The 23,768-nt window shown below is 42.0% G+C and overlaps 1 pseudogene across 1 annotated transcript; it reads left to right on the forward strand.

Moving 5' to 3' along the window:
* Positions 1–3,499: 3,499 nt before the first annotated feature.
* LOC144484585 (Ig heavy chain C region-like) lies at positions 3,500–20,114 on the forward strand (annotated as a pseudogene). The gene is made up of 7 exons (XR_013496094.1): positions 3,500–3,600; positions 3,733–4,026; positions 5,242–5,310; positions 16,341–16,640; positions 17,614–17,925; positions 18,846–19,154; positions 19,657–20,114. The product of XR_013496094.1 is annotated as an Ig heavy chain C region-like (transcript).
* The last annotated feature ends 3,654 nt before the right edge of the window (positions 20,115–23,768 follow it).

The following is a 23,768-nucleotide window of genomic DNA, read 5'->3' on the forward strand; positions in this document are numbered from 1 at the left end:
AAATTCTGAAAATCTCAACAGGTCTGACAGCATCTGTGGTGAGAGAATAGAGTCAAAGTTTCGAATCAGGATGACCCTTTTTTTATTTGGAGAAAATTGAAGAGGGCGATGGCATTGGGAACTGATGAGGGTGGAAAGGGATTAGGAAGTTTCTTTAGGATATAGTTCGTGATTGAGACGTTGATTAGGTCAGTTAGCATGGATAAGTTGATTATGATATTTGGGATCGGTATGTAAGTTCATGCAGCTTGTGTGTGGCTCGAAATAGTGCATATAATTAAACAGTGCCTATTTGAACTATTCACATCTCACAAGAAAGTTATGCAGCTTGTCTGACACCTTGTTGGATACAATGATAATCTCTCCAACGCATTAGGAATACTCTGCTGAAGCGTCATCCAGACTCGAAACGTTGGGTCTATTCTGTCTCCACAGATGCTGTCAGATCTGCTGAGATTTTCCAGCATTTTCTGTTTGTTTTCAGTATTTCATTTTGTACAACTTTGCTTTGAATAATTTATTGATATTAACATTTCTTGACACTGTATTGACCTTTTTGTCAACAAGGATAAAAATCTGTCCCAGAATGCAGTGGGAAATTGAACGAATTCAGACTGAGGATCAGGAGTCGCTACCCAACAGTCTCTGCGCTTTAAACTCCTGATACGTAACTGGTGTGATGATTTCCAAAGTAATGATATGAATTACACTACCTTGCACCTAATATGATTTTACTGAATTTTTAAATCCCGATTCATTATTACATTGTTTTGGGAAATAATGTAACACTTGTAATTGTCCAGTGAGTTTCACAATATATCTGTTGCCACATTATTTATCTACAGCTTGTTACCTTCACTAACTTGGGTGAGGGCATGTTGAGTGATTTGCTGCACATGTTTCAAATATTACAATCCTCCCTCCTCAGCCAAACCATGTTCCCTCTTTCGATCTTGGATATGAATATCCAGCATCAGCAGAGAAATGAACCATCCTGCCGCAGCAAAATCCTCTCTTCTTTTCGTGAGGATCAGCTTGCTAACTCCCTCGAAAATCGGGTTTGATATCACCCAGGCCCTCTGGAAGTATTGAAGTTATTAGACTGACAGAAATGGAATCAAGGAACTGTTTCAATTTATGAACCAGTCAAGTAAAAATATGGGAATGTGGAACAGCATCTTTCAGTACCATTTAACAATGCATCCATCAATCCGTTCACTGATTCCTCAATCAAAATATTCAGGCATCCAACTGATATTCGTATCATTCATTCAACGGTCATTCATTCCTGCATCAACACAGTCATTCATTTATTGTTTGCGCAGATGGTGACGTAATATTAATTGAAGTGGCCCAGTGATCCAGAGGCCCAGGACAATGATGTGGTGACAGGGATTTAAATCGGAGCATTGCAGCTGGTAGAATTTGAATTCAATTAATAAATATGGAACAGATGCTAATGGCGACCATCGGACCGTCTCTGATTCCCCAATGAGTGAAATCTGCCATCGCTACCTGGTCTCACAAGGATGTGACTCCAGATGGACAGCAAAATAGCTGACTCCTTCATATGTTCAGAAGTGGCCTAGAAAACCAGTCAGTTCAAGGGAATTTGGGACAGACAAAAAGTGCCGGTCTTTGCAACCAAACATCCCATGGAAAGATAAAGGGAAAGAAAATACAAACAAACATGTTCATGTATCGTCTCTCTGAGACATTTCTCATTTTGTCTGTAATTCTTTCTATCCATCTATCACAATATCCTGATGTGTTGGAAAAATCATCATCGTTGCTAACAGGGTGCCAGAGAAGCTGCATGACTTTCCTTTCATTAGAGATGGGAAAAATTCATCTAGATTTACAACTTTAAATAATTAAAGTGCCTCCAGTACTGTTGCTGGGTAGATTTATTTATAAATAGGCCTCATTGACAATGTGAAGGGTTTTAAGTTGGCTTGCAGCCAAGCGGTCAGTACTGAGAAAACAGATCTTTGTTCTGCTGCACAACACCCCCAGATGCTTCCTGTCAATAACTTTGAGCATTTGACAGCAGTTTGGATTGCTGCCAAATACTGTGTGGGACAGATTAGTGTGAACCTAAACGGACAAAATGGGATTCAGCCATTTAAACAATAAATGTTTCATTCGCACAAGAAAGACACATTTTAAATCGTAATCATTCTAATCAAATATTTTCATTCAATGGCCTGTTCATTATGTGAGTAAATAGTATCGCAAAGCAATAAAGTGACCAGATGATTTTTCATTTGTATAACTTCCAAATAAATGTCATTCCAATAATTAAAGTCTGTTTATTAACTCCTTCATGAAATGCGAGAGAGAGATGTTGATGGTCCCAATTCCCCATCAATTGAAATCAGTGCAATTGCATAAAATGCATCGAAATAATATTAAGGGGACATCATAAAACTGACATGAACAGCGGGAATTCCTGGAATATTCTGAACGTTCTGTATCACATTTAAACAGCAGCGTCTCTTGTACCTGATTAACACCCTATTCTATTGTACAGTATAATCTGATTCCTGTTATTGAAGAGTTCCAATCATAGCTGCCAATAAGTGGAGAAATGATCAGTTCATAACCTGATTCAATGGAAGATAAAACATTTATTCTTGTGATATTGTGCAATGTGCCGCAAAGCCCTGATATCCTGTGTTCGCAATACCAGTGAATGTTAGACAGCCGGTGGCCGATAGAGTGACCTGAAATGATCTGGATGCTGAAGGAGAACTTTAGTGATCTCCGTGTCCGTTCCATTCATTAACTTCTCTGTCAAAAGTCGATGTTAATTTTATGTTTCTTTGTCAACTCACTATTTAATTATCAGGAGGGCGGGATTCTCATTATTTTCAAAGAGCTGTCTTCGAGTTTGCGGTAGTTTGAGAAATATAAGGAGAAACATTGTATTGTGTGAGAGTTTCTTCTCATCTCCAAACCCAAATTGTACAGTGATAGCCATCCACACTGTAAATGCAATCACTTTGTTCATACCCCCTCATTTAGTTACAGAAATCGGTTAAAATTCTTCTGATAAATGATGCTTTATTATTGTGATGTGACAGAGACACGGAATTGTTGCAACACAGACTGACGGTCTCTTTATTTTCCAAAAATGTTATTTCATCATTTTTAGATTTGTGTTCTTCTTGGGGGCGTGGTAATAAAATCACCATATTTACAATGGAATGAGTTATTTTAAATAAAGAAATGATGAACTGCAATATCACCATCAGCAATAATGGAGACAATACAATGAACATATTCAGCCAAACAAATATCCCGACACAGACAAAATGTCCATTTTAATATGAACCCTTTGTAAATCTGGGAGTCCATTCTGTTGGGGTGTGGAAGGTGGGACCTGGATCCAGTTACCGCCTCCAGCAGGGAATCAACAGGCGGCGCCTGGAAAGCCGCCCCCTGCTGCCGGGTATTTAAATACCGCTCACTGGGACCGGAATCCAACAGTCCGGGAGGTGGTTTGTTCACTGAGTTTCTGACACAACCATTTCCCCCAAATCACCAGAAAGATGAGGTCGGCGATTTGTCTCAGTTTGTTGCTGACTTTCTTATCCGGTGAGTAGTATTTTTTCATTGTCTAAGTCTCCCAAAGTTACTGTCTCAGTTTTAGTCCATCTCTGTAATATTCCCGAGTCAAAAATCATTACACCAGGATTAATCCTCGGGTTTTTTGATCTATTTTTACAGGTGTCCAGTCGGAGGTTGTGTTGACTCAGCCAGAGGCAGAGACCGGGCGTCCCGGAGGCTCCCTGACACTGACCTGTAAAACCAGCGGCTTCGATCTTAGCAGCTATGGCATGTACTGGATCCGACAGGTTCCAGGACAGGGGTTGGAGTGGCTGGTGTGGTACTATACTTCATCCAGCAACAGCTACGCCCCAGCAATTAAGGATCGATTTAGTGCGTCGAAAGACACTTCAACCAAAATCTTCTCTTTGGAGATGACAAGGCTGAAGACCGAAGACACCGCCATCTACTACTGTGCAAGACACCACAACGAGAGGAACCAGGGATGGACCCGAACAAGAACCGCTCGAGAGGGAATTCAGCAACTTTCATTATAACCTGAAGGTCAGTATCTGATTTAAATATAATGCTAACAGTGATCAGAAGCAAAACACAAACTGCTTCTGACAAACCCAACTTAGTGAAAATTAAACATTAAACCAAGAAAACACACAGACATAACGGGCTGAGCTTTTCACTCTGTTTATATTTACTGTTAACAGTTTCAGCAATTACACACCTGGATATAATGCTCGTTTTAGTATTTCTGACACTTGGAGGAGATGTTTTTAGATTGTGTTTTGTAAACTGTTGCATGAAGTGTAAATTACATCACGAATAATGGTCTATTTGAAGTGAATATTGAGCGGGGGAGTACTGAACAGAAAGTAAGTGCAGTTTTTGTGCGAGTGTGTGTCACTGTGATACTACAGTGGGGTCACAGTGCTGGGCACAGCGACATCCTCATACAAAAACCTCATGGAAAGAGATTGCTCAAATTGGTGATCAGTGCCACAGCAGGAGTTTCAAAGTAAACGAGGCTTCAGTGAAATAATGTGTGGAAGTAATATTAGTTTGTGAAAAGGTATAAAAATCTTCCCATAAAATCTATATTTACCGATATGCTAAATCTACACAGAGAGTTTAAAAGCATTCCGATCCCCTTTATAAATACAATGACCAGGACAAGCTGAAATATCTCACTCATTCGCTCGTGGATGAGACAGAATCAGATTTTTGATACAGCAGTGAAATTAAACAGTTAGCAGTCGGGCACAGTATTTGTCATGCTGTGTCTCACTGTGATAACTGGGTGGCACAGCAGTTACTGTCAATACAAAAACCCCTCAGCACTAATTGACCGAGACTGGGGCAGTGCTCTGTTTTCCAATCCAGCATTATTTACAGTGCTGTATTATTTATGTCCCAGCACTACACAAATAGCGAGAATTAATATGGAAAATTTATGATAACTATTTGATTATCAGTTGGTGTTTTCAGTAACTTGATCATGTGATCCTCTATGAAATATAAAACATTAAGGTTATTTACGAAGAGCGAACGGTATCCACCAGTGCAATAATAATTTCATGAACATGCAGTGATTTGCTTTCCCTCTGGCTTGTGAATTTTTAAAATACTGATGGATTTCTGTCTATTTTGTGCAGAGATGGTTATTGTATGACCCAGCCTCGAGAATGTGACACTGTGACGCCATGGGCTACTGGGGACAAGGGACCATGGTGACGGTGACTGCAGGTAAGAACCATGCATTTATTTAGTCAGTGTTTTATTTGAGTTTTTGTTTTGTACTTTTTCTCGATTTTATTAATTCATTCGTTCAATGTAATGTGGTTTGGTGGATTCTGTGCTGAAAATCTTTACAATGTTTCATGTGATCCTGCTTAAAATGGGGGTTATAGAATTCTACTGTTAATTGACAAAAGGCGATACTGAGTGATTCAGTCTCTTGTTGTGATTTGGTGTTTATCTGCTGAGGACATTGTGTGGCTGGGTTACTTTAAATGCATTCCTTTTGTTAAACAGTTCGGCGTTTCTTCAATGTTTAATCTCGGTGACATCTAGTGGCTGCGAGTTGCACCATCTACTGCACAAGTGTTTGAAATCTAACCCAATATTAACAAAATGTGTTAAAGTTTCTACTTTAATGTTGCGAACATGTTCCGCTTAATCACAATCTGGTTTTGTTATCTCATTGTTGTGCTTATTTTAATCATTAGTTGCTTTGGTGATGGTCAGATTGGCTGGATTTTAAATTGAGATTTTCTGCCAATGTGAAATTTGATTCTGTTGCAACTGTTTGTAGAATTGAGCTGCTTCTGCATGAACCGGGGTTCAGTCCCTCAGTGCTGCGTGTTTCTGGTGAGGAGGTTGTCTGGCTGGGTGACTTTGAATAAGTAAAATTTGTGAAATGGTTCGGAGATTCTGCATTGTTTCCACTCGGTGACACTGAGCTGTTACACACTTTGTGATTGAATACAAACAGTCTGCGGGTTTTAAACTACTTGACGCGTGCCTGCAGACAGAAATCAGGCAGGCTTTATTGTATTTGTATTTTTTTAAATCATAGCTGATAATTGCAGGTTAAACCAAACCATGGTTTATGCCACTCGTCCAAAACATAGTTTACCACAGCATTCACAATTTGGGATACATGCCATGTTTAACCTCGGTGGCATCTGACGGCTGCAGCTTTTACCCACCCAATATTTTAATATGTTTGAAATCTGTTTGAAATATGACCCAATATGAATAGAATGTGGTAAAATTTCAATATTAATTTGTTGGACATATTCCACCTCCTCGCAATGCTATTGCTCTTATTCCAAATTTCTGTTTAGTTCAATCATTCATATATTTGGTGACGAGCTGGTTTACCGGATTGAATATTGAGATTTCCTTGCAATCATATTTTTGATTTTGTTGAATGGATAATTGAGTTGCGTCCCCGTGAAACGGATTCATTCCCTCATTGATGTGTTTTGGTGTGTTTCTGTTGAGGAGGTTCTGTTGTTGGGTCACTAAGAATGTTTAAAATGTGTGAAATGTTTTGGTGTTTCTGCATTGTTTAAACTCGGTGGCAGTGAGCGGTTACACGTTTTCTGGTTAAATGCAAATAATCTATGAGTTTGAAAATCCTTGTAGGGAGAAAATAAGCAGGTTGTGAAATAAATAAAATAAAGGTATTACAGCATTTTAATAAATTTTAACTAACTTAGAAATTAAAATAAATCATGTCTTACAACGCTCAATCGGACACTAAGTAGTTGCTGCAAAAAGAAACTTCTCGTTAACAAGTTTGATAGTAAAATTAATATAAATCAAACTGTTATTAATCGGTAACATAACTACATATTCACAAAAGATTATTTTCCATTAATATCATTTCGCATTAATCGGCGTTAATAGTTCTGCTGTGCTTTGCATACAATTAACATGACCAGAAAGGTTTCTCGGCTGGAAATATTTTGTGATAATTCCAGAAACTATTTCCATGATAACATGCTGTTTCCACAGCAGCGCTCAGTTCAACAAGATACTTTGCATTAATTGTTATATCCCCGATGAAGTTCGCATTCACTTAAATCTGAGTTTTGGAGAATAATTGGCAATAAAACGCTATTTGGCAATTTTTGTGCCCGATTATTACATTGTTTCTGTGCAGGCGCAGCATTCCTTCCAAGTAATTTGTAGTTGGATGCAGAGGTAATTAATCACTAATCTCATCCCAAAATTTGTGAAATGGTTTGGTGTTTCTCAATTGTTTCTGTATTGTTTCAACTCGGTGATCCTGAGCGGTTACACTTTTTCTCGCTAAATGAAAAAAACAAACTGCGTTTAAACATCCTTGTCAGGATAAAACAAACTGGTATCGGAAAAAATAAAACAAATATATATTTGAGCATTTTATTCATGTTAACTGATGCTTGCAGATTAAAGTAAATCATGAATTACAATTCTTACGGCGTCACTGTATCTCTGTTAGGGACATTACACTACACTGGATCTGTTATATCTGATGTGCTCATTTTCAGAAAAAAAATATTTTTTTTGCCTAGTTTTCGAAATTTGAGATAGACAGGGAGAAATAGTTAAAAGTCGAAGGGAATTTTGAAATGAATATCAGTTTAATTTAAAAGAAGTTATTGATTTTTGTTGTAGTTTGAAAATTGATCAATTAGAATCCCGCAGTTTAAATAAATGTGACAGAGTGAACACAGTTTTCTGACAGGTGGAATTCGCTAACACTAAACAATTGTTCATATAATGGTGTTTGAATTGTCGTAAGGTGTCAACAGAAACTGGCTAGAGATTTGCAATTTAATACTTGAAATTCAAATAATTAATTTTTATAATATTATAATATTTTTATATTAGTAATATTTGCTCTGCATTTAATAATCACATCCTGTCTCCCATTACTGCTGAACATAGAATAGAATTATTGGATGAATAAATGACAGAATGGAAGAATTGATTCTATTTGAGCATTATGTTTAATTAGTATTAAATATTATACTGAAGAAAAAGTCTCGACTTATTTTGTGCATCATGTTTCAGTGTTGCAGAGGATTTGAATCAATTGTCCTCATTGTGTTTTTCATTGTTTAATTCAGAACTTCTTAATTTAAACAATATGTTCAGTAATTAAATTATATGGATGGTCCAAATTATTAAATCTAGGAAGCAGCTTCATTGACCTCAAACTGCCAGGCCGTTACAGTATATACAAATTCAGAAACATGCATTCTTAACACGTTTGCAGGTTATAATAAGGCATTTGGAGTAAAAGTGGAAATGAAAAAACATGACAATGTTATTCGATTTAAGCAAATGAATTACAGATGTCTGAATTTTTCCATTCAGTAATTTGAAGTTTATTGTTTAAGATTTAATTGGAACCTAATTACTTCACAATGGTCGAGGCAGGGAAAGTTTTGAATGATTGAAAACTGATTTTATTAGGGAGTACAAATCAGCTAACAGGAAAAGTAACCGGCAATTAACAAAACAAAATATAATATTGGTGCTAATTAATTCAAAACAAAATACCTTGAATAATGCACGGGCGTGCAAAGTATCATCCGTTTCAGAGAATGTTTAATTGTATCGAAAATGAATTAAGAGACAAAACCTTTCTTTCATCAGCTATGCTTAGCTCGATAAGGTGTTTTATCTCGAATATTTTGTTGATTACATTTAATTAAGAAATTCGATCGAATCAGGTAATGATTTTCAATGTAAATGTTTCTTGGTTTATTTAATCCTTACTGTGTCACTGTATCTCTGTCGGGGACATTGAACTGTCCTGAATCTGTTATTTTTGATTCCTAATTTTCAGCGAAATTACATTTTTACATAGTTTTCGAGAAGTGAGACAGACAGAGAGACTTAATTTAAAATCGACAGGAGTTTTGAAATGAATATCAGTTTTATTTAAAAGAGGTTATTGATTTTCTGTTGCAAATTGAACATTGATCAATTAGAATCAAACAGTTTGAATTAAATTGACAGATTGATCATACCTACCTGCTGGGAAATCGATTGTTGCACCGTTTGTGTCTGTTCTGTTTCTGCGCGCGTGGTCACTGTGTTGGGACCAGGAATCTGCCTGACTGGTTGTAAAACTTCTGGTTCCTTCTGCTGTATTTCAGGGAGTGAAATTTGATTTATTTCTTCAATAAACTTGTATCTGTGAGAAATGTGACAGTTTGACTTGATGTTTGGCTCGGCGTCTCAGAAATGAGATCCCTAAAGCATATTGTGACCATCAGAGAGAGCAGAAACGTCAGATTGTAGAGGGAGATTTGGATGATTTTTAACCAGTGATGTACCGGCCTTGGGAATGTTCGATGAGCAAATGCAAAGTGAGATTTACTATATTGTGCTCCGTAGTAAAGCAGTCCATGACCTGTTTAGTATGACAGTTGAAGGGTCAAATTCATTTGCATCTTATTTTTAATCTTCTAAACCCATTTTAGAGTCATTTGCTCGGCCAGAAGCTTTAATCATCAATAATTGTTCCTTGAGAAAGTGTTGATATAAAGCATCCTTGAATAACTGCAATCCATATGCTGCAGGCATCCGCCGTGCTGTTAGGTGGAAGTTCCAGGATTTTGACCCAGAAGGAACTGAGGTATTGTTTCAAGTCAGGATGGTGTGTGTCTTGGAGGGGAGCTTGCAGGTGGTAGTCTTCATATGTGGCTGCTGCCCTTATCCTGTTAGGATATAAAGGCAACGGGTTTGGACAGTGTTTACTATGGAGCCTTGGTGAGTTGCTGCAGTGCATCTTGTATATAACACACACTGCTGTCACTGCTTGTTAGTGATGGAGAGAGCGAATAGGGTGAATGAGGGGGCGGATAATCTTGTGGGTGGCTTTGCCCTGGATTGTGTCATATTTCTTGAGTTTTTACAGGTTTCCCTCATTGAGTAGGGTGAATTATTCAATTGCGACTGATTGCGAAAGATTTAAATGTTTTTCCAACCCTTAGCCCGCGCTCCGTATTGTGCTCACTTGTCACTTCCACTTACTGTGTGAATGGGTGAGTATGTGTGGAGTGAGTGTGCTTTTCCAGACTGAATCAGCCAAATAGAGACTTATACACATCACACACTCTCACACACATAAATACTCTCATATTCTCTCACACATGCACACACACACACATACATACTCACACTTACTTTCTCTCTCATACGGTCTCTCTTACACACCCATACACATTCTCTCTCTCACGTTACACATACACTCTCTCAATACAAATACATACATCGTCTCGCTCTCTCCATCAATCTCTCACATCCCCATCCACAAAAGCGCTCACATCCCCACACACCCACCCATTTTCTCTTATACACAGACACACACTCTCACATCAGCACAGTCTCACACTCTCGCGCACGCACTCTCACATGGACTCTCTCCCACTCTCTGTCACACACGCTCAAGCTGTCTCACATTTCTCCACACGCTCTCTCACAATTCCTCTCGCACACGCATCTCTTTCTCTCTCACACACACACACACACGCACATATTTCTATTTCTCTTGCGCACACTATCTCACACCTCTACATTCTTGCTCTCACACACTGGCTCTCTCACAATCACTCTCTCACAAACATAGAACATGCACACACTCTAACACACACTCTTACACACAGACACAGTCTCTCCCATAAGCACAGTCTCGCGCACACATTCGCTCTCTCACACACACATGCACTATGCCTCTCACATTCCCTCTTCCGTACACTCTCACTTCGTCTCACACACATTCCGATGCCCTCTCTCACTCATACGAACACTTGCACATGTATTCTCTCACACAGGCACATATTTCTCTCTATTTCACACGCTCACTCCCTTACACATTGTCCTCTTTTTAGGTCAAACCAAACCAAGTAAACAAACTCAGATTAAATCAGGACAAAGTAAAAGGGGCAGCTCCCCAAAAAGGAGGGGGAACAGCCCGAACAGAAATCAAAGTACAAAGGAAACTTAAAAACATCAAATTAAAATGTGATTATTAGGGCCAATAATGCACCCCAACCCCTGCGGTGCCCAGCGGGCGCGGAAAGCGTCAACCTCGCCCGTGGACACCGCATGCTCCCTCTCCAGGGACACCTGGCCGCGACCGTAGCCGCGGTAGAGGGGAAGACAGTCAGGATGGACGGCCCCCTCGATCGCCCGCAGCCTGGACCGGTAAATGGCGCGTTTCGCCAGGCCCAGGAGCAGGTTCACGAGGAGGTCGCCATCCCGACCCTCCCCCTTACACATTGTCTCACATGCACAATCTTGCTCTCAAACCCTGTCTCTCACAAACACCCTCTCTTTCACACGCACACAATCTCTCACACAGTCTCTCCTTCTCTTACACTCGAACACACATGTATATACAATGTATCGCTCTTTAAACACTCCACCTATCACAGACACATGTTCTCTCAACAGTCATTTCACTCACACACACTCACGCATCCATTCTGTCTAAGTTTCACACTTTTTCTCGCTCACACACACTCTCCCCGCCCCTCCACACACACACACACACACACACATACACTCAAACACCCCACATTGCTTCTATCTCCCACACACATTGTACACATCTTTCGCACTCACACGCCATCCCATGCACAGTTTCACACACTGATGAACATATTATTTTGCTTTCCAATAGGCACTCCCTCTCACACACACTGTCTTTCACATGAACACAACACTCTCCCACACACACACCCTCCCTCAAGCACACACACTCTCTTTCACAGACATCGTGTATCTCAAATAGATACACTCCTTTTCACATCAACATACACACACTCACACACAGAAGTACTCTTTCACACAGACTCCCCACACACACACTCTCCCCGCCCCTCCACACACATACATTTTCAAGAAGAGACACACTGTCACACACAAAGAATAACTCTTCAAACACACATTCTGTCTCACACACACACATTATCTCACACACCCTTTCTCTCACGCACACTCTCTCCTCTTGCACGCACAGCCCACTGTCTCACACACGTGCAAACGCATTCTATCATACACAGGCATCCTCACACACACATTCTCTCTCTCTCTCTCTCTCTACCTCTCTCTCCCTCTATCTCTCTCTCTCCCTATCGCTCTCTCTCTCACACACACACACACACAGACACACACACACACACACACACTCTCTCTCTCTCTCTCACACACACTTTCGATCTCACATACGTCAGAGTGTCTGTCCTTGACACCATAGAGTAGAATCATAGGATGCTACAGTGCAGAAGGAGGCCATTCAGCCCATCGAGTCTGCACCAACAGCAATCCCACCAAAGCCCTATCCCCATAACCACATGTATCTACCCTAACTAGTCCCCCTGACACAAAGGGGCAATTTAGCACGGCCAATCCACCGAACCCACACATCTTTGGACTGTGGGAGGAAACAGGCGCACCCGAAGGAAACCCAAACAGACACGGGGGGAACTTGCAAACTCCACACAGACAGTGACCCAAGTCGGGAATCCAACTCTGAGGCAGCAGCGCTAATCACTGTGCCACCGCCACCGCACCCCCCCCCCCCCACCCCGATACGCCCCCCACCCCGGTAGCATTTGAATGAGGGTGGGATCAAGGGGCCCGAGTAAAACTAGTCAATAAGAATCGGCGGGAAATTCTTCTCTGTTTGGAGTCATACTTAGCACAAAGCAACATGGTATTGGTGGTTGGAGGTCAAACATCTAAGTTCAGATTTCACTGCAGGATTTCGGCAGGGGATTGTTTCGGGACCAACAATCTTCTACTGCTTCAACAGTGACATTCCCTCCAACATGAGGTCAGAAGTAGGAATTTCCATGTGTTACACCGGACACAAAAACCCCAAAAATAAGAAGGGAATTGTCTGAGACCAAGGCCGCCTGGCTCCCAATACTGGTTGATTCCTGTGCGACCCATCCTAGTTTTGCTGTCAGCTTCCCTACAGCTCCCTCAGTCTGACTATTTGTTCACTGGTACGTGTTTCTTGAAGAAAGACACCGACATTAAAGCAGCTGCCCGGTGATTTACACATCCCTGTTACAGAAAGCTGATCAATGTGGAGAATCGGGAAAAGATCGATGGAGAGGAAGAGGTGGAGGTGGCCCACTGACTCTCTCACCCTCACCCACACTTCCTCACTCACCCTCAATCTCTCATCCTCACTCAAAGAACTTGACTCACTCACCCTCACTTACCCACCTTCCCTCGCTGACACACTCTCACTCATTCATCCCCACTCACAAATCCCAACTCACTCATCCCAACTCACTCATCCCAACTCACTCACCCTTGCTCACTCATCCACCCTCACACACTCAATTTCACGCACTCAACCTCACACACTCAACTTCACACACTCAATTTCACGCACTCAACCTCAGAAACTCACTGATCCTCATTCACCCTGAGTCACTCACCCTCACACCCTCACTCACTCAAAATCACTCACACACATTCGCTCTCTCACTCTCACCCATCCTCACTCACTCACCCTCATTCACTCACATTCACACCCTCATTCACTCACCAGCACTCACTCACTCACTCGCCCTCACACACCCTCATTCACTCACTGTCACTCAGTCACCCACACTCACACGCTATCACTCACTCAACCTCACTCACTAACCCTCAGTCACTCACTCAGAGCCTCAGTCACTCACCAACACTCATAGTCACCTTCGTTCACTCATCCCACTAACCCGCCCTCACTCACCCAGTCTCACTCACTCTCACTCACTCAGTCCACTTACCCACCTTCACTCATCCAGTCTCAATCACTCTCACTCACCGCACTTACCCTCCCTCACTCATCCAGTCTCAATCACTCTCACTCACCCTCACTCACTCTCCCCACTTACCCTCCCTCACTCACCCAGACGCACCCCCACACACTCAAGCTCAATTACCCTCTCTCTCTCACATACGCCACCTGACCCATTCAAACTCACTGAGACTCACGCACCTACATTCACTCACACACCCTCACATATTCACCATCACTCACGTTCACCCACCCTAACTCACAGATCCTCAATCACTCATCCTCAGTCAAACACCTTTACTCACTCACCTGCACTCATCCACCCATCCGCATTCATTCTCCCTCACACACTCTCACACACCACCCTCAATAACACACCCTGACTCACTCACTCTCTCACCCTCACTTACTAAGTCACATTCACTCCTCACCCTCATTCACTCGCTCTCACTCACCCACCTTCACTAACCTTCACGCATCCTCACTCACTCACCCTCATTCATTCTCTCTTACTGACACTCACTCACCCACCTTCACTCACACGTTAAGCCACCTTCACTCACCCACCCTCTCTCACACACCATCATTTACTCACGCTCTCTCACCCTCACCCACACTCACTCACTCACCCTCAATCACTCATCCTCACTGAAAGAACTTCACTCACTCACCCTCACTTACCCACCTTCCGTCACTCACACACCATCACTCATCCACTCTCACTCCTTCAATCACTCACCCTCACGCACTCACATTCTCTCACTCACACTCGCTAAACCTGTGTGTGGAGGTCTGCAATGAGAGAGAAGAAAGATCTCAAGCGGCAGTTTGGTGTTCAAATGTGGGAGCTGCCCTGCGAATGTGGAGAGCTGGGGGGAATCCCTGGGGGCTCAGGGCCAAGGACAATGGCAAAGAGCCGGGGAGAACAGGAGGCGTGCTAAAGGGCAGAGAGCCGGGGGGGAAGGGCAGAGAGCCTGGGGAATGGGCCCACAGCCGGGCAACAGGGCTGAGAGCCGGGAAAGGGCAGAGAGTCAGGAGAAAGCGCAGAGAGCCAGAAGAAAGGGCAGAGAGCTAATAGAAAGGGCAGGGAGCCAGGTGAAAGGGCAGAGAACCAGGGAAAGAGGAGAGAGCCAGGATAAAGGGCAGGGAGGCCGGGGAAAGGACAGAGAGCCGAGGAAAAGGACAAGAGAGCCCAGAGGAAAGGGCAGAGAGTCAAGGGGAAAGGCAGAGAGTCAGGGGGAAAGGGCAGAGAGCCAGGGGAAAGGGGAAAGTGGATAGGGAGCAGGGACACCGGGCAAAGAGCCGGGGAAAAGGGTAGGGAGCTGAGGGAAAGGGCAGGGAGCCGGGGAAGAGGGGACAGAGCTGGAGGGAAGTGTAGAGAGCCAGGTGGAAGTGCGGAGAGCCGGGTGAAAGGCGAAAGGAGCCACAGGGAATAGCAGAGAGCCAGGGGAAAGCGCAGAGAGTCGGGAAAATGGGCAGAGAGTGGGTGATCGACGGGCGGAGTGAGGATGTGCAAAATAGAGCTAGCACCACAACCAGATCATCTGTAATCTCAGCGAATAATGGAGGAGACGTCAGGGCCCGAATGGCCAACTCTTGCTATTAATGTATGACCCTTCAATTAGTCAATGTTGCAATTATTTGAATTTGTAATCACATTGAGAGTTTCCTGGTCATTCAGTAAGTATTCATTCCGAAGGTAGTTTTGAAGCAAAGTCACTAATCTTCATTTTGTGGAGTGAGAGGCAGTGAGTTGGAGAGAGGAAGGGGCATCAGTTAGTTTGAACACAGGCAATAGCCAAAACTACAATGTGGATATGCCGACGCTAGGTTGGGGTGGGCACAGTAAGGAGTCTCACAACACCAGGTTGAACTCCAACAGGCTTATTTGGAATCGTGAGCTTTTGGAGCTCTTTCATCAGGCGAGTGGCTGATATGAATGAAGAGACAACTTCTTCATCACAAAGTCCTGTTGTTTGAAAAATAGGTAGTGCCTGAAGTAATGGAGAAACTCTTTACTCTTCTCTGTTAATCCAATGAATGGTATGTCATTACAATGACATCAAAATGTTTTTGTCTTTCCAACCTGATAGAGGTCGAGACATTGATGTGAGTTTCTACAAAGATGGCGATTCTCAAATGATAGGAGTAACAGAAGCTGAAAGGTGTATGTAGGTCTTAATCGGGAAATATTAAGTTAAGTTCATAATTCTAGACAAATCGTGATGTAGAAACATAGAAAATAGAAGCAGGAGTAGGCCATTCGGCCCTTTGACCCTGCTCTACCATTCACTTTGATCACGGCTCGTCAATGTCCTGACCCCGCCGACTACCCATATCCATTGATCCCTTTAGCCGCAAGAGCTATACCTAATATAGAAACTTACTTGTATAAATATGTTTGATTAATTAATAAACGCAGGTAAGAATCTAACTTGTTGAATCGACTATTCTTTCCCAGCGACACCGTCTCCGCCCACTCTCTACAGCCTCGTCTCTTCCTGTCAGCAACACAACTCCGCTGGCTCCATCACCTACGGCTGTTTGGCGATGGACTACTCTCCAGATGTCTCCAAACTGACCTGGAAGAAAAATGGGCAGCTGATCGCCACTGGATTTAAGACTTATCCATCAGTGAGAAACGCGAAGGGAACCTACACCTTGAGCAGCCAGTTAACCATCACCCAGTCAGAGGGAGAGTGCAGCAAAATCAAGTGTGAGGTTCGACACAGCAGCTCGGTCAAGAGCATTGGAATGCAATGTAAGTGTTGTGGAACTTGGGCAAGACAGGAACGCTCTGATTGAACTGTATAAGGCTTTAGTTATAACTGATATGTAGCACTCTGAAAAATTGAATTATGCAAAATCCAGGTAAGTGCCTCCTGACTGAAAAGTTGCTCAGAACCAAAGAACAACAGAAATGTTACTGTACAGAATGAGGCCATTTGGCCCATCATGTCTGTGCTGGCCAAAAGGGAGAACAAATAAACGAGCCTGACAAAGTAAGCCTATTTTCCAGCCCTTGCTCCGTAGCATTGCAGCTTAAAGCACTTGAGATGCAGACCCAGATGCCTTTTAAATGACCTTGCTCCCTGGTAATTGAGCCCTCCACTTGGGGAATGAATTATTTTTGCCTACGTCCCTTATTTTTGTTGTGAACCACAATTATGTCACGCCTCAGCCTCCTCTTTTCCTAAGGAGAACAAACCCTGCCGATCCAATCTCGCCTCATGGCGGGAATTTTCAGTCCCTGGCAACATTCTTGTAAACCTCATCTCTCTCCAGAGTCATTACGTTATTCCTGCAACGTGGTGACCAGAACTGTACAGCAACCTCCAAACGTGGCCTAACTAGCGTTTTATACAGCTCCATCATTGCATCACTGTTTTTGCATTCAATATCTCACATAATAGAGGAACTAATCTGATATGCTTTCTTGATCAACTTTTCCAGCTGCCCTACCATCTACAAGGACCTGTGGACGTGCACTCTAAGGTCTTGCATTTCCTCAATCCCTCTTAACATTCCAGTTTATTGCCTTGCTTTGTTTTCCCTCCCCAAATGCATTGTGTGGCGCTTTTGACGGTTGAATTCCATTCGCCATTTCCCTGCCAATTCAACCAAACCATGGATATAATTCTCAAATCGGCAGCGATGGTGCTAAAATAAAAGAACTAATTTTAATTGATGTCAATTGAATCTTCAAGTAACGTCTGAACATTTGTTTGTTGAAGGCCCACGCGTTCTCCCCCCAACCGTTATCCTCACCGTGAGTTCCAGTGAAGAAATCACAAGCAGAAAATTTGCAACCATCGTCTGTTCAATCATCGATTTCCAGCCAAAGTCAATGACGGTGAAGTGGCTGAAGAATGGACAACCCATGGATTCAGGAATTGTCACCTCTCCCGCCTGTGAAGTGAACGGGAACTTCTCGGCCAGCAGTCGGCTGACAGTCTCCGCTCAGGAATGGATCAGCAAAGCGGTCTATACCTGCCAGGTCACTCATCAAGGATTCACCCAGAGTCAGAACATCAGCGGATCTCTGGGTAAGAGACTCAAACCGACGATAAAATATATAATTTCGATGTTAATCGAAATTAGGGATCTATTAAAGTTAGTACAAAGATAGAACAACTTCTAATTTACTGTCATGTGGTTTGCTGCATTGGGACAGTGCCCCATTCAGAATTTCATCACAACAGCAATTTTTGTTATTCCTTCATGAGATGTGCATTTATTTCCCATCCCTGAGGGCACTTAAGTGTCAACCACATTGCTGTGGATCTGGAGTCACATGCATGCCAGGCCAGATAAAGACAGCAGATTTACTTTTCTAAAGGGCATTCGTGAACCAGGTGGGTTTTTACAACAATGGCTTCATGATGATCATTTGACTTTTAATGATAGATTTTTACTAAATTCAAATTTCACCATCTGCAGTGGTGAGATTCGAATCTGTGTCCCCAGAGTCGTGCCCTGGGTTACAAGACCATTGGCAACACCACCATGCCACTGCCTCCCCTTGAAATAGTGTTCCCTTCCATTTTGAAGTAATATAGTAAGCGAGGTGGTCTTGATGTCAGCTTTTTCCTGAGACAGCTGGTAAGATTTGGAGAGACAGTCGGTGTCGGACTGTTTCACAGGTCACAGCATAGGGGTAAAATATTGGGAAGTGCATCCACCCTACTTATAAACTAACTGCCAGTACTTGGTTCCTGAGTTCAGGAATGGTATATTTGTTGGGGAATACTGCAATGTTGATTCATGAGAATGATACCGCTGCTAAAATACTTGAACAAAAAGAGAATAATTTCACAGAGCAGGCTGGTTTTCCATCCTCCATAGAGGTTGAAAGGTGATAGTTAGAGGTTGATATATCGAAGGCAACTTCGTCTCCTTCAGGCTGAACACTGCTGTCCTGCTTCTGAAGAGGGAACTAGGGTTGATTTTCATTTTTCATTCACAGATCCTCCCCAGTGCCCTGATACCACAGTGACGATACAGCCACCACCAATAGAACAGGTCTTACTGGAGGCGACCGTGACCTTAACCTGCATCATTTCTAATGCTCCTTATGGAGTCAACGTGTCCTGGATCCGAGACAGGAAGTATTTGAAATCAGAGATTGCCGAAAAGCCTGGAGCGGATCCTGACAGCGTGGTCAGCAACTTAAACATCTCGACACAAGCCTGGCTGAGTGCGGCTGTGTTTGACTGCGTGGTGAGCCATCAGGATCTGCCGACTCCTTTAAGAAAATCCATCCACAAGGAAACAGGTGAGCTGAGAGATTGAAGCAATAAATGCGTCACTGTGTCTATTTCCAGTGTCAGTGTACTGGTCAATATTCAGTATTCAGTGCATTAATGGTCTCCCCTGAGTGGAAACTCCACTAACTAAAAACTGGGGGTTGTAGATATTTTAACAGGGAAATTTGATGTGTTGATGAATGAAAAGTGAACTGAAGGCGATGTTATTGGGTTTAGATTGAATAACGAGGGAGGAGCCTGATGTGGAGCATAAAAACCAGAAAACCAAAATTAAAGCCGATCAGTTGGGCCGAATAGCCTGATTCAGTGCTGTAAAATTTCTGAAACTTCCCAGTCCAGCCCCCTGAGTTATTTGAGAAAATAATTGTGTTCACCTCTGCTCCAAACTGGAAGTCAAAAATGGAAACATTTAAAATCGAAAGCGAAGCACATTTTTCTGATATCTCGCCAGTGGTTACATTCTCTCCGGAATTCTCCAGTTTATTGACATTTATTGTACATTTTCTGCAGATCCAAATCCGCGGGAACCGTTCGTCTCTGTCCTCCTGCCCTCGGCAGAAGAAGTCTCCGCTCAGAGATTCGTCTCCCTCAGCTGCTTAGTGAGACGTTTCTCCCCTCGAGAGATCTTCGTCAAGTGGACCGTCAACGACAAGCCGGTGAATCCTGGGAACTATAAGAACACCGAGGTGGTCGCGGAGAGCGGGAATAGCTCCTTCTTCATGTACAGCCTGTTATCCATTGCAGCAGAGGAATGGTCCAGCGGTGCTTCTTACTCCTGTGTGGTGGGACATGAAGCCATCCCCTTGAAGATCATCAACAGAACAGTTGACAAATCCAGCGGTAAACCCAGTTTTGTGAACATTTCCCTTGCACTGATGGACACCGTTAATTCATGTCAATGAGAATCACTCGGTTACATTAAAAACTTCAATAAAAATAATAAAATCATTTTCCTCTAACGACAAATGAAATATCCAAACGCTTAATTGATTGGTTTTCAATTTTACTTCCACTATGTATCTTTGATTTGAGTCAGGTATTTTCATGTCTCGGGCCCAAGCCTTGTTGAACCAGTGCACCCAGCTCAGATACACCCTGTGTTAGAGACAGAGTAGAGCACATTCATTACAGGATTCTGCAAAATATCTTCACCGACTTTCCTCCCTGAGGAAAACTCCGACAATTTCAACATTTCTGACAAACACAATTTAGATCTCGGTGTTCCTGCTTCTCTCGTTGTCCATGCCTTTACCATTGATGTCAGCTTTAAGCTGCTGCACCACACCCACTGGGAACTGAAGTGAGGGTCACACAGAAACATGGGGCAACAATCCCCCCATCAGAGAGAGGGGAGAGTGAAATTGTGAACATACCAGATTCCTACTCACCCAACAAAGAGAGGGGAGAGCAGTAGCTAACCCATGTACCACCACTTCCTTAATGAAAAGAGGAGGAATGTCATTATTTAATCCACTCACCTCCACCTCGTCAGCGGTTAGAACCATCAGGCACCGGGTAGAGTGAGGGAAATTATGAGCTCACTCCCTCCCTCTTCGCAAGTAACGTGTTTGGAAGGGACCAGCTCTCTACTCAAAGAACCCAGTTGCCAACAGTATAAATTAGCTTCTGGTTTATTTGCTGCAGAGTTTGAAGTATCATTATCTTAATCAATGTGATGCATATATACTTATGCAACATAATTTTAAAATGTTTCTGTACTCTTATTCCTGTTAATCATGTCCTGGCATTGATTTCCCATAATGCAAATTGAAACAAATGATTGAATCTTCCCCGGTTTTTACTGTTCTGTCCCTGATGTTTCTGAGATGCATCAATGAATGATTTCATTCTTTCTCCTGATATCACCGTGCCACTCACATAAACTACATTCATACAGCAAAATATTGAAAATATGCTCCATTATTCGTATTGTTTGGATCATTTTTAGTTAATGATTGCGGTGAAACTTGGAGCAACAGCTAAAAAATACACACACTGACAATACTCCACAAAACTGTCACAATTATAAATACACACATAAGCGCACACACACACACTCACACTCACACACATACACACACATCGACACAAATGCACAACTGCACACACAAATGCACATACTCACACATATGCACACAAATACAGAAAGACACATGTAAATATACACACACAAACGCATGCACATACCCCCACACACATCCATATACAGAAATAGGGATAGGCACATTCAAATACAGACACAGAAACACACAAATACACAACAGATACACTTTCACACACCATAGGTACACTCAATACTTGCACAGACGAACACACATGCAGAGAAACAAGAATGCACACACAAATGCACTCATGGGCAACACATGCACAAACAGAAATACACACTTACACAAATACACCCACACAAAAATACACCCATACACAAACACATCCGTACACAAATATACATAGGGACACACCCATTCTCTCTCTCTCTCTCTCTCACACACACATACACACGCACACATACACACACACACACATACGAACACATAGACACGCGCTCTTGTACAAACAGACACTAAAACAACAACACACACACACATAATCAAATATGTACAAACGCACACATGTACACATGAAACACACAAGTACATACACATACACATACGTGAGTAGGTACAGACCCAAACACAAACACATACATGCATAGACACAATAGACAGATACACACGCATGCAGACCCACATAAATACACAAGCACATACTTAGACTCAAATAAATACATATATTAGCACACGTTCACGCTGATAGGAATATAGATATAAAGACACACAATGTTATACACATTCACAAACATATATGGAAATACATATAAACAAATCACCAGACTGCATACAGAAGAACGGACAGCAAAACATTTACACACAAACATGTAGACGCAAACATTAACATGCTCACAGAACAGAACACCATAGCACACATTACTACACATCGAAACACAAATATACATCAACGCACCGTTATAAAGAATTTCAACACGTGTATACATACACTGACATGTCAACAGGCGTGCACACAGACACATGGAGAAACAGACGCACACAGAAAGGGAAACAGTAAGTAGTCACCTGATGAAGGGGCAATGCTCCGAAAGCTCGTGCAACCAAATAAATCTGTTGGACTTTAACCTGGTGCTGTGAGAGTACTTACTGTGCCGACCCCAGTCCAACGCCGGCAACTCCACAGAAAGGGAAACAAACATTATTAAAGTGACAGAAATTAACACATAGCAATAGGCATAAACACATGTGCACGCATTAATAGTGGCATTAATATATATTCATAGACTTCACACAATAATAGTCATATATACACAATGACAAAAGAATAAAATATGCGCACAGATGCAGACACACAACTACACAATCAACAATCACTGGCAAATGTAGGCGCACATTAACACTCATAATCACATATTAACTCAGAGCCAAAGATTAATGCAGAGCACGAGATGCTCATGCACACGCACACAAATGCAAAATCTTCAATACAAACGGTAGGCAAATGATGAAAGTAAAATTTAAACGTGACTTTTTAATGGAGATATCCACAGATTTATTATCCCAATGTCCAATGAACAGATAAACACGTTGAGAAACTGAATTAAGCTCACGATCTACTAAACATTTCCACCATAAAGAAGCACAGATCGGAAATTACATCCCAACTCTTAAACAACAACATTCACAGTTTACAGATCAGTAACCATCTGTGAAAATAATCATTGATTAGTGAACGTTCCTCGATATCAGTGATAATATTCTTCAATAAGGGATAGTTCCGAATTGTCAAAAAATCAACTGATTTTCAATTAAACATCTTCAGTGCTTTCTGACATGGACTGTCCAAGGAATGTCAATAAAGATCAGGTGTGAAAATAGTTACGGAGATCGGTTACTGAGTGTCCTGAGCTTAAGAGGAGGTATACATTGAAAATTAAGTTCAAGAATAAATGATCAGTTTAAAAAGGAGAACTGGGAAAAGAAAAATAACAATAACATTAGCTGGATAAATAAAGTAATCTAATTTCATATCCTGGTCTCCATCCCCTAGACTCAACCGACCGCATCTGGATTGAAGACAATGAGGATGATAACAGTAACATCTGGACAACGGCTTCCACATTCATTGTCCTGTTCTTCCTGAGCATTTTCTACAGCACTGCGGTCACTCTGGTGAAGGTGAGATGATTGAATGCACTCACATATCAAACTGACAGAATGGATTTGAAAAATCTCTCAATGTTCCATTAAAAACTCTAACTTTAATGTCCTGCATCATAAACATCTGCTTCATTATTGTATCTTTCTTTTACAGATCAAGTGATGGGTTGAATTTTGGATGCTGCAGATTTCCCTCAGCTGATTATTATGATCTCCGTATGACACAAATACAATATCTGCCCTTGGTGACTCTATCAGTAAAATTCTCTCAGTTTATCATTCTGAATCTGTAACTGAGACAATCATAGACGGTATTTTTTTCAGAGTGAAAAGTACGAGGCATTTTTTGTTATAATGTAATTGTGGTTAACAATTTCCCCATAGTTTAAATATCATGTATAAATAAGAAACTTTTCT

This window comes from Mustelus asterias, unplaced genomic scaffold (assembly GCF_964213995.1).
Source record: "Mustelus asterias unplaced genomic scaffold, sMusAst1.hap1.1 HAP1_SCAFFOLD_116, whole genome shotgun sequence".
Taxonomy (NCBI): Eukaryota; Metazoa; Chordata; class Chondrichthyes; order Carcharhiniformes; family Triakidae; genus Mustelus; species Mustelus asterias.